The sequence below is a fragment of the Schistocerca nitens genome, chromosome 5, assembly GCF_023898315.1.
Source record: "Schistocerca nitens isolate TAMUIC-IGC-003100 chromosome 5, iqSchNite1.1, whole genome shotgun sequence".
Taxonomy (NCBI): Eukaryota; Metazoa; Arthropoda; class Insecta; order Orthoptera; family Acrididae; genus Schistocerca; species Schistocerca nitens.
Window position 1 is genome coordinate 693,657,818 of NC_064618.1, and position 16,079 is coordinate 693,673,896.

General features: G+C 43.6%; 1 pseudogene; it reads right to left on the minus strand.

Annotated features, from left to right (window-relative positions):
* Positions 1-10,725: 10,725 nt before the first annotated feature.
* Positions 10,726-10,843, minus strand: LOC126261016 (5S ribosomal RNA; annotated as a pseudogene).
* Positions 10,844-16,079: the final 5,236 nt, after the last annotated feature.

Consider the following 16,079-nt stretch of genomic DNA (forward strand, 5'->3'; position numbering starts at 1 on the left):
TGAGTGATTTCAGTTGCTTTTCTGTTCCTTGGACACTTATTTCGATGTCAGCCATTTTTTCATTCGTGCGAGGATTTAGAGAAGGAACTGCAGTGCGGTCTTCCTCTGTGAAACCGCTTTGGAAAAAGGTGTTTAGTATTTCAGCTTTACGCGTGTCATCCTCTGTTTCAATGCCATCATCATCCCAGGGTGTCTAGATATGCTGTTTCGATCCACTTACTGATTTAACGTAAGATCAGAACTTCCTAGGATTTTCTGTCAAGTCGGTATGTAGAATTTTACTTTCGAATTCACTGAACGCCAAACGCATAGCGCTACTTACGCTAGCTTTGATACCGTTTAGCTTCTATTTGTCTGAGAGGTTTCGGCTGCGTTTAAACTTGCAGTGAAGCTCTCTTTGCTTTCGCAGTAGTTACCTAACTTTTTTGTTGAACCACGGGGGGTTTTTCCCGTCCCCCACAGTTTTATTCGGCACGTACCTGATGCTACAAATGCCTTATGATAACTGATTCCCTGTTCTGCACATTCAGAGTCGAAAATTTCGGGTCTGTTTGTTATCAGCAGGTCCAAGATGTTATCCCCACGAGTCGGCTCTCTGTTTAATTGCTCCAGGTAATTTTCGGATAGTGCACTCAGTATAATGTCACTCGATGCTCTGTCCCTACCACCCGTCCTAAACATCTGAGTGTCCCAGTCTATATCTGGGGTTGGGGTTGGGTTGTTTCTGGGGGAGGAGACCAGACAGCGAGGTCATCGCTGTCATCGGATTAGAGAAGGAAGGGGAAGGAAGTCGGCCGTGCCCTTTCAAAGGAACCATTCCGGCATTTGCCTGGAGCGATTTAGGGAAATCACAGTCTATATCTGGTAAGGCTACAACATGCTGAGGAAATTTATGTGAGATGTATTCCAGATTTTCTCTCAGTTGTTCTGCCACTAATGCTGCTGAGTCGGGAGGTCGGAAAAAGGAGCCAATTCACAGGAACTATCCCCTTCTATTTCACTACAGGATAAACTACTACTAACAGCGACAAACACGCCACCACCGGTTGCATACACTCTATCCTTTCTGAACACCGTCTGTGCCTTTGTAGACGTTTCGGCAGAATTTATCTCTGGCTTCAGCCAGCTTTCCGTACCTATAACGATTTCAGCTTCGGTGCTTTCTATCAGCGCTTGAAGTTCCGGCACTTTAGCAACGCAGCTTCGACAGTTTACAATTACAATACCGATTGCTGCTTGGTCCCTGCATGTCCTGACTTTGCCCCGCACCCTTTGAGGGTGTACGGAGTCCCTTTACCAGAATAGCTTTTTATGCTTCCTCGGTGACCACCGTTTCAGGCCGTGGGTTTATATGTCCAAATGAATGTCTGAATTCTGCACCGCATCCCACTCAGGGAGAAAAGCAAAAGTCGGTATAGCCCTAGTGTCGAGTTCCATTCTCGCATCCAACTCTCTCTGTGGCGTCGATGGGCCACCTCCTTTAATCTGTATCGACTCTGTCATGACACCGATCAATCCTGGATGTGCTACAGGTGTGTAGCCTGACGTCTCCTGTGTTCAAAGTGGTCATCCGTTTGCCATGACGGTCGACCGTGTCACCTCAGAGTAACTGAGGGGGAGGGCCGTTATCGTAGGGGGAGGCGCCATTTCATCTAGCGGAATTTGTCTAAGCTGATGTTGAATACACGCCGAACGTACATGGCCCTCCTGGCCGCAACCTGAACAAGTATGTGGCTGTCCATCGTACATCACGACTGCTCGACATCCACCTATGACTAGGTAGGATGGTACAGGCGTTGTTAGTGCGGTTTTAGCTTGTTGCACGCTGTTGAGGACCGGGTACATCTCGAAGGTGTTCCATGTTTCAGCCACGTGGCTAATTACTGTCCCATATGGTCGGAAGGCCGCGGTGACTAGGTCCGGCGGCACTTCGAACGAGAGTTCGAAGAGTCGTAGTGTGCATAATCCTAGCCCTGCATGGTCAGTGGTAACCGTTATGATGTGGTAGCACACCGCCCCTTGTACACGTCCACCGCGGCGCTGGGGGTCACAGTTCCAAGCTACGACACCTGAAGATGAGCTTATAAGAGCCGATCTGAGTGTCGAAATTTCAGTCTTCGCTTGCCATCGTTCAGTATCTTGTCCTATGCCGCATCTGTAACCAGCTTGACGTGGACGACACTGCTCATGATCGATAAATGGATACCAATAATGTCGTTGTAATTAGTGTGCACTTTATCTTGCAAAAAGATGTCTATTTCATGTACCGTAGGTCTCACATACTCATTAGAGAACGTGAACTTTAATGTGCTGTAGCAGACGTCTATAAGAATTTATACACGTGAAGCTGTTTGTAGTAGACTGATCGTCTACTAGAAAAACACAGTTTCTTGAAGAATTACTCCTCATTATCTGTAAATCTCTATAAAATCTGTGCGATCATAAACCACAACATTTTACAGTCATCTAATAAAGTCTTCAATTTAGTGAAAGTGACATTCTGACACAACTGAATTCAAAACCAACTGGACTGAAACCGTTGCAACAATGATGTTCGTGGATCTTGTAACTGTAAGATTATCTTTCTTTCACATTTGGCCTTCAGTGTAACCCGCGATCTGTTGAATGCCTAGCCAAAGTATGAAATAAGATGAATTTTTTACTGTGCCTAACGATTTCTTGTATTTCTTGTATTGCAAGGACATTCCATAAAATGCCGATATCACATACAATAATTTCTGAATGAATCTGTAGGTCTTCAAGAGCAGTGAAGTTTAAAGCTGGTTTGTGTACTAGGCACGGATTGGTCCGGTAGTATGGGCATTTTCCTGGAAAGAAAAGGTCTGTTCTTGTGTTGTGGGCCAATACAAAGCTTTAATCCGAAAGTTAGATTACAAGAAAGTCAGAAGCAAGCTTTCGCTTTGTACATTATGGTTGCTGGAACTGAGTCACAGGTGCTGGCAAGCTGGTAAAGTTCTTCTCTTGAGAAAGTATCAAGGATTTCGCAAAAGAGACCTCGTAATATAGACGCTGAGCAAAATTCGACATTTCCTTTGTTGAGGATAGAGTTCTCTGCATGAAACGAACTGAACCCTGCGCCCTGCCATAGTGACGATTGTGGCGTAACACTGCGTAACGAAGAGACAGCTAACCGTACTGTCTCAGAACGATCGTGGCCTTTGTCCTCCTTACGCTTGTCGGCACAAGTGTGATAAAAAAAAAACGGTGGGAGTCTTCTGGGAATTAGCAAGCATAGTCGTAATAGATGACACCTTCACGTATTCACTGCATGAACACTTTTGATTCGGTTTTTACGAAGATTAACTTGATGGACCACTAGTTGGAGTACGCTGGGAATAACTCTTGAGTAGAAAGATAGAGCCCAAGGCTGTATCTTTCATTGCATTGTCTTATCTGCCAACTGAAACAAAACAGTCTGCTACAGTTTCTTCTTATCTCAAGGAGCAGCTATACCCACCCTGATGCGACCTTAACGATAAGCCTGCGAACGATTAGGTGTCTTCTTTCTCATGGAGTGGCTAGTTCTCACATAGTTTAACGTCTCGTCAACTTTGAGACCAGTCACTCTTTCCTGTTTAAAATAAGAAATGTTTTAAACTAGCAGTGAAAATTCGTCTTCCGTACCTCTTAACACTGAGAACTGTGTGACGTCATGTGAGGGAAGTGCGTATAATGCTGGTAATGTATGCATGGCAGTCAGAGTAACTGAAATGAAGGCTGCATCAAACAATGATTGTTTCCTCTACAGATGAGACAGCTTTCAGAAACATAAAGTGTCCCTCAGGTCCACTCTAAAGCTTCTTCTTTCTACGTGTACAGAGTGTAAACGATAACTGTTTAGAACATACCAAAGAGCTGCAGAGGATGTGGAGATGAGCATTATCATATGGACACGAGAGGTCTGTCAACAATTTGAAATTCGCCTGCAAAAGCCGTGTAAACCACAGCGCGTGAGTGCAGCGCGAGATTCTCAATATCTTCTCGCTCTATTACTCCACCGGCTTAGTCGACTATTTCGTTAACTTTATTAATTTAAACTTCCTCATGTCGGTAATTAAGCAAAAAAGACTTTTTGCTAGAACTAAATACGTTTAAAATTCTATCTAATTGTAGCCCTTACGGACAAAATAGTTTCGTTGTAAGAAGGTCAGACAAACAAAAATTTTAATCGTTAGCTTTTTGCTGTTAACAATTATAATATTTTGAGGTCTCATTTACACAAACGTCAATTTTACATTTGTAGGTGAAGGAACAAGGTGTTTCCAATGTTGAAGGGCGGTTTTAGCCAAAATCTCGCTCGGCGTGGACGCACTGTAGCTTACACCGAGGTGGCAATGTCATGGAGTACCTGCCTCCTAATGTCTGCCAGGAAGCTCCTAATATCGAGTCGGGCTTTCTTTTGCCCGGTGTAGTGCAGTTTCTCGACGTGGTGTGGACTCAAAAAGTCTTTGGAAGTCACCTGCAGAAGTATTGAGCCAAGCTGCTTCTACAGACGTCCAGAACTGCGGAAGTGTTTCTGGTGTAGGATGTTGTGCACAAACTGGCCTCTGAATTATGTCCCATAAATATTCGACAGGATTTACCTGGGCGATCCCGGTCGCCTAAGCATTCGTTCAAACTGTCTAGAATGTTCTTCAAATCAGTCGCGAACAATTTTGGCCCGGTGACATCGTTGTTTGCGAACATGCAGTCCACGAATGGCTGCAAATGGTTTGTAAGTAGCCGAACATAAAAATTTCCACCCTATGATCGGTTCATTTGGACCAGAGGACCCAGTCAATTTCGTGTGGACCCAGTCCACACCATTATAGAGTCACCACTAGCTTGCCCAGTGCCTTGCCGACGATTTGGGCCCGTGGCTGCATGGGCTCTGTGCCAAGCTCGAAGCCTATCGTCAGCTCTTGTCAGCTGGGTAGCCACTCGTGTCAGTCATCCGCTGCCATAGCTCAATAGCTTCAAATTTCGCCGCATTGCCCTAAAGGGGATGTTCGCTGTATATCCCACACTGACGCAGAGGTGCTTGTCTGTTAGCACTGACAACTCTACGCGAATGCAGCTGCTCTCCGTCGTTAAGTGAAGACCGTCGGCCACTGTAACGTCCGTGATGAGAGGTAATGCCTCAAATTTGGTATGCTCGGCATACTCTTGAACACTGTAGATCTCGGAATATTGAATTCTCTAACGAATTTTGAAGTGGAATGTCACATGCGACTAGTTTCAACTACCGTTACGCTTTCAAAGTCCGCTGATTCACATCGTGCGACCATAATTCGTGGAAACCTTTTCAAATGAATCACCTGAGTACAAAAGACAGCTCCGTCAATGCATTGCCCTTTTATACCTTGTGTACACGATGTTTCCACCATCTGCATATGTGCACATCGCTATTCCATGACATGTCACCTCAGTGTAGGTTGTTTCTTTAGGCCAATCTGAGGCTGTTTCCCAGCTTCATAGGCCGCAAATGTCCTGCATCAATTTGTTGATTTCGACTGTTTCTACACCACTGTGGTATGCTGTAAATAGTTATCCTTTGCAACCTGTATATGCAGGGTATAACTTATTACTCGGCAAGGCGAACTTGTTACCCGGCTGTAGTAGGAACATTCCGATTCAAATTAGAGCGCGTTGTCACCTCGCAGTGCAAGCGTGAAAAGCGATCGCTGACATAGTAATTATACATACACATTGATGGTACAGATAAATGTTTCATCAGACAGATTCCTATGATATTATGAACAATGTAATTTTTTAGAGTAATTTTACAGAACTGGACTTCCAGGCTACCAATGAAAGAAGAAGTGATCCATCTACGAGATATGAGTTTAAAAGGTGCCACAGTGAACTTTTCATGTGTGGAGAAAGAGAATTTACTTTCAAAAAAGAATACTACATTAGATCTTTTCCGAAAAACGAAGCTTAAGAATTAAATTGGCCAGTGGTTTATTCAGACGAACGGCGGATTTGTACACATTACACTGTAAGCAGGTGACAATGTGCTAAAGCCGCTCTGAAACAACAGTGCCAGACGCTCGTTTTTTCTTCACTTCTTCACAATCACTGAGCCGTGCTGGCCCCGACTTATGCGTTGGTTTAAACCTTGACTGTTACTCTGCGTTTGGTTTTCCGCGCTTATTGCGGTTATGCTGGGGTTCTTCCTCTTTCTACGTGTGGCAGCAGCGGTGTGTTTCGATATTCGCACCTATTCTTTGGTCTGGTGCTTACAGTTCCAGCTAGCCGGTGTGCGGCAGTCTGTCGCTTGGTGTGGATCAACCAGGAAATCTCCACGCGGCGCAGTGGGCCGGGCCCGCTGGCAGTCTCTACGCCAGGGCCGGCCAGAAATTCTGCACGCGTGCGGTGCTCCTGCACATGTGCAACTTCCGGGTCACAGCGTGCACGCCGCACCCGTCAGCGTTCATGTAGTGCATGTTTCTACGCACAGATGTCGCTTTACCCACTTGCTGAGGTACTCTGTACCGGCGAATTCTAGTGTTCTTTCCACAGCTTGCAAGCCAACCATGGGAAGGTATTTCGCGTATTAAACATGATTTCAAATAACATTAAACCAATGCAAGGTTTCCTACAACTAATTCTCGGTGCACCCCGGTTACACCCACATAATTTCTGTCTCACTGAGCTCTGAACAGAATGACAACCGCAGACCTCTCGATGATGACCTGTACCATTATTGCTATACCTTTCGTCAGTTCTGTCTGAAATCTGCATAATAACAGACAATTAGATGAATGTTATGTTTTATCGACTTCAGCTGAGCGTAGCCCTTCACACATTAAAAAAAAAAGACCCTAAATATAAGTATACAACAATCGGTTTAATGACCAATTTTCCTGATAATAATGTAACATGGAGCAGAATGATGCAATAATGCACAGTTAGTAAACAATAATTTTTAATTATGAAAGGAATCAATCCAAATACGTTTATCACTGGTCATGAGAAATGATATAGTTAATATCGCGCACAAAAGCACGGCTCATTGACAAACGCAAGCAGTTGCGGGAGATTTTCATCACTGATGCTTGATCGAAAGATCGAAACGACTGAGAACATAGATCTTCCGTTCTTTCCTTTTTCACAGTACCCGGCATTTCTCAGTACTTCTCTGTTAAGGTTACGGTCACCAGGGGTAAACGAGACTGGGTATGTTGCGTTCTTGCTTGTACCACATAAACAGGGAAGAGGAGCCGCCGCCGTTCATTTAGGTAACATGTCTAATAACAGATGTCGCTGTCGCTCGCTGTCACACACGTGCGCACATGTGCAACACTTCCACACGTCTGCACACTGTGCAGCGTTTGGCCGGCCCTGCTCTACGCAGTGTCTGAGTGTGTGGGAGCTGTTCCGATTTGCTACGGTGTTCGTGGCTCACCGACCCAGGACATCAAAGTTGAGTGGTAATTTAATTACCCACATGGTGCCGTTGGTTTTCATGGTTGGCTGTTGGGGGTACTCCCGTGAGCAATAGCGAGTGTTCGAGTTCGCGAAGGTTTGGCTCCATCCGGTGGAGTTCAACTGTATTTTGCTTATTTGAAGTCCAAGTGCTCAAGCGGAAGCCGTTAGCGTTCCAGTTACCTGCCCTGGCTGCTGACGTAAAATTCAGGCAGTTTCCTATCCTCACCATGTTGTCTCTGTCCAACACACGTGTGTAGTTTTGACAGCTTATGCATACTTGGTTGTGGGCGGCTACGCCTTTTACGTTTTGGCTTTGGAGTTCCTTGTGCCCTGGTCGGGTGGAAAGCAAGTCGTCTTGCAGGCGGATCGGATATAGTTGGGCCGACTACCTGTCTCCCCTAACCGAACGTTAGTATTTCATGTGCAGACCGACCACCGGAAACTTCTGAGCGCCACTGGCTGTACTGCCTTTTCTTATTGGTGTTTCATTGTGTATCTTAAAGACTTATAGCCGATGGTTTGAATATCTATGCTTTTAGTTGGGTTTTAAATAATGGCCGGCCGGAGTGACCGAGTGGTTCTAGGCGCTACAGTCTGGAACCGCACGACGCAACGGTCGCAGGTTCGAATCCTGCCTCGGGCATGGATGTTTGTGATACCCTTAGGTTAGTTAGGTTTAAGTAGTTCTAAGTTCTAGGGGACTGATGATCTTAGAAGTTAACTCCCATAGTGCTCAGAGCCATTTGAACCATTTTAAATAATAGGCCTTCAGCCGCTTTAAAATTTAAATTCCTGACTTGTTAAATCTTAGACTGTTTGGGCCTTCAGCCTGTGTAAAATATTAATTAAAGATAAAGCTTTGGGCCTTCTGCCTACTAAAAATTAATTTATTTAAGCAATCGGCCTTCATCCATTTTTAAATTGCAGTTCTTCTCTTTCAAGTATCAGACTGTCTGGGTCCTTCAGCCTAATTGAAGATAAGGCCTTCTGCCTTGTGTTCTATTTTTTAAATTAATTTTACCTGCAGTCTTAAATCATTGGCCTTCATCCGTCTTTAAATTAAACTTGTTTGCTTTTCAAGTGAGGCCTTCTGCCTTCTAAATATTCTGTTTCGAGTCTGAATTTTAAGTTAATGGCTTCAGCCGTTTTTAAATTTAAGTGGTTGTGCCCTTAAGGCATAAGGTAGTGTGGCCTATTCAGCCGATAAGTAAGTTCAAAAATTTTTGCTGTATTATTTGGACAACTAAATAAAGATATATGTGTTTGAGTGTAACTGACAGCCCAGTTTTGGCCCCTTTCCACAATTCCAACTACCTGTTCTGTCCTGCGGATTTAAGCAGGGCGTCTCAATGACCATAACAGGAAAACTTCGAACTGTCATGTAGAAATTCTCAGGAATCAATTAAAAGTACGTACAGACAAGGAAAGACCAATTTTTGACATTAATTGAGGAGCGGAGCACCAGCCTTCTCCTCTTTATTCCAGTGACAAAATTTTGCAAGAAAATGGTTCTCCTCCTATTACCTCTAAAACATTTAGAACTGAATCCTGTATTACTATTTTTTTGGTCATCAGTCTACTGACTGGTTTGATGCGGCCCGCCACGAATTCCTTTCCTGTGCTAACCTCTTCATCTCAGAGTCTACAGTCTTGTAAAGAAAGAGATCCATAGTCGTAATATGTCAAGCATCTCGTACCCTGACCTGAAAAACTATCGACTGATATTTTTGTTGCTAATGAACTAGTGTCGTGGTGTCTCCCGGCCTCGTGAAAGCTTTTCGACGTAAAGCTACATTGAAGCCTTGTGCTTCAGTTTCGCTGCTATATTCAAACGGCTTATTAGTTAGCCTGACAAGGCTAACTGGACTTCTTTCAGCCCTGTACATCTGAGATAAAAGTGAGTGATAAATGGTTATTAGTGAGTGAATGGTTTTAGGGAAAGTGATTTACAAGCAGAAACTGGGGGAGGTTAGCCGATGTGGAACTCTGCAACTGCTGTAACTTCCGTGTGCCACAAAATTTTGCTGGGTCACCATTCAATTTAATTAAAATTTGGAAAATTTAATATTATAACTGAATTAATCACTGATTTGGTACACATAACTAACGTGTTAACATTAATAAAAATATCCAAGTGAATATATGGAATGGGCATATGCGAATAATTTAAGTACAAACGTTAAATCAAATAATTCAGAGCAAGCAGGAGCTTAAGCCTCAACGAAAAGAATAAGATAATCAGACAAAAGTTTAAAAATATAAGGCCTGTCTTTTGCGCTTCAGAAACGCCAGGAGGGGTGTATTAAAAATAATCTTACAAAAGGGGAGGAGTTTGTCTGAGAAACAGTCATCTCAGTTTTACATAGGTTTATTAAAATAAACATCATATTAAAAACTAACATTGCAATTATAAACTATGATCTGTCGTTGCCTGTTATTAAATTAATTAGCTCACTTATATTGTTATTGTATTGAGTGCTGAAGCACATTGCGGTGATAAACGAAAAGGAAATCTTACGCGTTCATGGGAAAAGTTCAGAGAAACTTACACGATTCACAAACACAAGAATAAAAATAAAAAACAATTTTGCCCACCACAACAAGTCAAATGCTAAGAGATTCTTCCATACGGCTATGATCGAATTATTGTGAATACGAATACTATGGAACACTTCCCACAGAAATTTATATGCATCATCTTGCACATGAACCTAGGTCTACCTCGACAAGGGCAGCCCTACACATCTTTGGCGACCAACCATTTTATGCAAGACTTCGAGGAGAGAGCAGTTGACCCACTGGCCCATATATCAACTCTAATTTGAAAGTATGTGTCAGGCGTGGCGCCCTTGCACCACGAATGTGGTGATATTACAGTGGCAAACAGCTCCATACATATAATGAGTTACGGCTATCTCATGACAGATGAGGTTTCGAAGCTAGCTGTCAGTAGCAATGGCTGGGGCCGAATGGTGTTGCAATCATACCGACAATACCAAGCCATCAAAACAGTGTCTTATAGAAACTAAAAGCTATCTTCTGAAAATAATGTGACTTGTATGAATTACTAAAACTAAGCTTAACTCCACCCGAACAGGCCATGAAGGCCCAATGGGACCAGCCGGCCGCCATGTCATCCTCAGCCCATAGGCTTCACTGGATGCGGATATGGAGGGGCATGTGGTCAGCACACCGCTCTCCCAGCCCTGTGTCAGTTCACCAGACCGGAGCCACTACCTCTCAGTCAAGTAGCTCCTCAGTTTGCCTCACAAGGGCTGAGTGCACCCCGCTTGCCAACAGTGCTCGGCAGACCAGATGGTCACCCATCCAAGTGCTAGCCTAGCCCGACAGCGCTTAACTACGGTGATCTGATGGGAACTGGTGTTACCACTGCAGTAAGGCCGTTGGCTTGTATGAATTACTGCCGATTTAATATTAGTTATTAGCATTAATGAAGTTGTACATGAGAAGTAAGATGATAAATGAATATTGTTGCAGTCATTAACTGTTATAATTGTGTCTGTACAGAAAGAGAGTGAATCATATATATAATACGCTAGGTTATGGTACTGGGGAAACACCAAATATGCTCAAGTAATTTAGTAAGATAAAGAAAGAATTGTATTGATATATAGGGTTTTATAAATTTGTTCTTTTAATAAATTGCTTCGAAAAGAGAGTAAGTTGTTATCGATCTAATTTAAAAGATGTAGGATAGCGACGTGTAATACTGACAGATCATTAGTTACGATATTTCTCATCCAATCAGACGACAGCACGTTCGTGCATTTTTTGAGCGAAAGAATTGATTTGTGGAGTTTAGAAGGATTCCGAGCTTAGTCGTCAGGATGGTAGGACATGTGTATTAGGAGCTCTGAAGAATGATTTTAAATTTGCAGGATTGTGAGTAAACCCGACTAAGAAATGTCGCAAAATAACCGCAGACGAGTGAAGACGAACGCATGAAATCGTTTTTTTTTTTCCTCTGTAAACTGTGTTTTTTTTAATTAATTAAAATCACTGTGGCATGTTATACAATTCATGACTGAGAACTGAACGTTCGAAGAGTCTGGTTTAGATACCAGAGAGCGAGTATTCAACAGAACATACGTTTGTAAACTTTTCTGTAACAGGATCGGTTGAGCACCATATGCTAGCTATTACGAGCGACTATGATTGCATGTGAATATCGGAATTGTAACTTGACGGTGTATTGTATAAAACATGTAGATATCGAAGTTTTCACTCAGAAACTATCTCTCTTTTAATAGCTGATTTATCATGAAAGTAAAATGAAAAATATTAGTTACGCCCTGTAGATACATATAACAAAACTGCTTCTGCTAAAATTCACTCAGTCGAGAAACGTTATTCGTTTTCTGACTGTGCAGGCGGGCGGACTGCCTTGCAAAAGAAGATATAACCAAAGTGAGTCGACAATTTTCAAATGGCTAAAGAAAGCCGCGTTGTTACTTACGGTCGATACTTTCTTAGTGTGGCGTTATGGAGAAGAGACACTAATGGAGCTTTTCCGTCATCTCAACTCCATTCATATGAACATCAGAATCAGTATGGAATTAGAGAAAGATCGCATTTTTGGCTAGATAGAAGAATGATAGCTCTCTGGGGCATTCATTCATCATAAGCCCAAACATATCAATCTGTATTTACAGTCTCGACTTGTCATCACCCGTTACAACCTATAAGTGTGCTTAAAACAATTGTACACAGAGCTCACATGGTCTCAGATGCATGTAGTTTGTCTATAGAGCTCGCCCATCTAAAAACACTGTTCATGGAAAATATTCAAACCACCAAACTAATGGGGCATTATTAGATAAAATCTAGAACCAGAAGTAGATAAGGAAGAGAGCACGCTGGAAATATCTCTAGCTTTTCTTCTCTTTGTTGGTAATGTGTCATTTAAAATTGCAGGAATACTTTGGAATTTTAATGTGAAAATGATTTTCTGCCTGCCATTTGAGACTGCCGACATGCTGGGACCAGTGAAGGAGAATTAAGTATTGTGGGAAAATGGAGTTTACAAAATACCCAGTAAGTGTGGTACGACTTTTATAGGCCAGACCACGTGCATCATGGAAGAACGATGTACTGAAGATCAATGCTGCACACGCCTTTGGCAACCAAGAAAGTCTGCAATAGCCGAACATTGCATCTCCAATGGACATTCAATAGCGTATGGTAAAACAATAATTTTGGTAACAGCAACATCGTTTTGGCACTTAATTATTAAAAAATCCGTTGAAATACGCATGGGTAATGCGGGACTCTGTCAACTTGATTTTGACGTACGCGTGAAATATTTCCAGGGCGCTGTATATTGCGTAACGGAGGACGTCTACGTCAGTCTTCGGTGGATCATCTGAGGATGACTGGTAGGTGCCCAGGCGACATATCGTGGTGTGCCGCTGACGACGAGCGGCTACAGGGCCGACATTTCTTGGTACATACCATACATTTTCTTGGCTTCAGTTCTCTCGATACGCCATCAAATAAACCCTGAACTGTGGCTGGGGCACTCTTTAATCCAAACAGAATACGATGATACTGATACTGATCAAACGCAAATGTTATTTTCGTCTAGATCTCTGGTGCTACTTTTAGCTAGTGATAGCCACTACGCAGATCGATGATGGAAAAATATCTACACTCTTCCTAATTTTCTAAGGTTTCTGCTAGATTTGGAACTGGATTTGAATGAATAATTGTACGACTTTCGTGGTAACTATAATCGCTACCTTAGTTCTGTCTGTTCTTTTCTTTTCTACAGTCATTACTGGTGCACGCAGATGCTAGTTGCAAGATGCGACCATTGGAAGGGCATGAGTAAAGTTGGTTCTGTGTCAGGAGGCACTCTCCCACATCGCTCCTTGCCAGTTTTCCTCGGAAGGATGGTAGTGACCTACAGGGTGGTTCATTGATAGTGACCGGGCCAAATATCTCACGAAATAAGCATCAAACGAAACAACTACAAAGAACGAAACTCGTCTAGCTCGAAGGGGAAAACCAGATGGCGCTATGGTTGTCCCGCTAGATGGCGCTGCCATAGGTCAAACGGATATCAACTGAATTTTTTTAAAAATGGGAACCCCCATTTTTTATTACGTATTCATGTAGTACGTCAGGAAATATCAATGTTTTAGTTCATCAACTTTTTTTCGCTTTGTGATAGATGTCGCTGTAATAGTCACAAAACTATAAGTACGTGGTATCACGTAACATTCCGCCAGTGCGGACGGTATTTGCTTCGTGATACATTACCCGTGTTTAAATGGACCGTTTACCAATTGCGGAAAAGGTCGATATCGTGTTGATGTATGGCTATTGTGATCAAAATGCCCAACGAGCGTGTGCTATGTATGCTGCTCGGTATCCTGGACGACATCATCCAAGTGTCCGGACCGTTCGCCGGATAGTTACGTTATTTAAGGAAACAGAAAGTGTTCAGCCACATGTGTAACGTCAACCACGACCTGCAACAAATGATGATGCCCAAGTAGGTGTTTTAGTTGCTGTCGCGGCTAATCTGCACATCAGTAGCAGACAAATCGTGCGAGGATCGGGAATCTCAAAAACGTCGGTGTTGAGAATGCTACATCAACATCGATTGCACCCGTACCATATTTATATGCACCAGGAATTGTATGACGACGACTTTGAAGGTCGTGTACAGGTCTGCCAATGGCACAAGAGAAATTACTGGACGATGACAGATTTTTTGCACGAGTTCTATTTAGCGACGAAGCGTCATTCACCAACAGCGGTAACGTAAACCGGCCTAATATGCACTACTGGGCAACGGAATATCTACGATGGCTGCGACAAGTGGAACATCGGCGACCTTGGCGGGTTAATGTATGGTGCGGCACTATGGGAGGAAGGATAATTGGCCCCCATTTTATCGATGGCAATCTAAATGGTGCAATGTATGCTGATTTCCTACGTAATGTTCTACCGATGTTACTACAAGATGTTTCACTGCATGACAGAATGGCGATGTACTTCCAACATGATGGATGTCCGGCACATAGGTGGCGTGCGGTTGAAGTGGTATTGAATAGCATGTTTCATGACAGGTGGATTGTTCGTCGAGGCACCACATCATGGCCCGCACGTTCACCGGCTCTGACGTCAAAAATGGCTCTGAGCACTATGGGACTTAACATCGGTGGGCTCTGACGTCACCGGATTTCTTTCTGTGGGGAAAGTTGAAGGATATTTGCTATCGTGATCCACCGACAACGCCTGACAGCATGCGTCAGCGCATTGTCAATGCATGTGCGAACATTACGGAAGGCGAACTACTCGCTGTTGAGAGGAATGTCGTTACACTTATTAGCCGGCCGAAGTGGCCGTGCGGTTAAAGGCGCTGCAGTCTGGAACCGCAAGACCGCTACGGTCGCAGGTTCGAATCCTGCCTCGGGCATGGATGTTTGTGATGTCCTTAGGTTAGTTAGGTTTAACTAGTTCTAAGTTCTAGGGGACTAATGACCTCAGCAGTTGAGTCCCATAGTGCTCAGAGCCATTTGAACCATTTTTTCGTTGCGCTTATTTCCAAATGCAATGAGCTTGACGGACATCATTTTGAGCAATTATTGCATTAATGTGGTATTTACGGGTAATCACGCTGTAACAGCATGCGTTCTCAGAAATGATAAGTATCACATTGGAACAACCGAAATAAAATGTTCAAACGTACCTCGGTTCTGTATTTTATTTTAAAAAATCTACCTGTTACCAACTGCTCGTCTAAAATTGCGAGCCAGCTATCACAAAGCGAAAAAAGTGGTCCAACTAAAGCATTCATATTTCTTTGCGTACTACACGAATATGTAATAAAAATGGGGGTTCCTATTTAAAAAAAAAAAACGCAGTTGATATCCGTTTGACCTATGACAGCGCCATCTAGCAGGCCAACAATAGCACCATCTGGTTTCCCCCTTCAAGCTATACAAGTTTCGTTCTTTGTACTTTTTTCGTTTGACGCTTATATCGTGAGATATTTGGCCCAGTCACGATCAATGGACCACCCTGTATAGTTGTCGGTAGGCGCACTGAAAGAAGATTCAGAATTAGTTATTTATTTCCATAAAAATACGATTAGCGTCTTGACTTGCGATGAGCATCGTGTGCCAATGCCCACTGAGGAGTCGCGTCGAAAGCAGCTTCAGCCCGCTCGCAGCAGCTGACGCCACACACTTTGTTCCGGCCAGCTGCTACACTGGCGGTTCTTCGCCGTCGGCGGCCCCGGCTCTGGCTGGACCGCGACGCCGCTACAGTGAGTGATGACGGCACGGGTATTGAATTGACACACGTCCACTTGCGAGGTACTCTGTCCCCTCCCACTCGCCATCCTTCTTCGTCATCCGTCGTACTCCGATGACGGTTGACTTGTGGCCGAGTAGTTCGACGATATTGGCCTGCCGTCCAGTAGGCGATATTCAGTCCGTCGGAATGTCAGGAGCGCTGATGTCCTGATCCTGGTGGAACTGGAAGACCCCCAGATCCTCCCATCAGCAGCACAGGCAGACTGGGGTGTTCAAATCTGCTACTGGTGATTATAGCGATCTAGCCATCTCTCCCAGTAGCTGCTGTTTCAGTCCGTAGCGTGCAGGAAAATTACA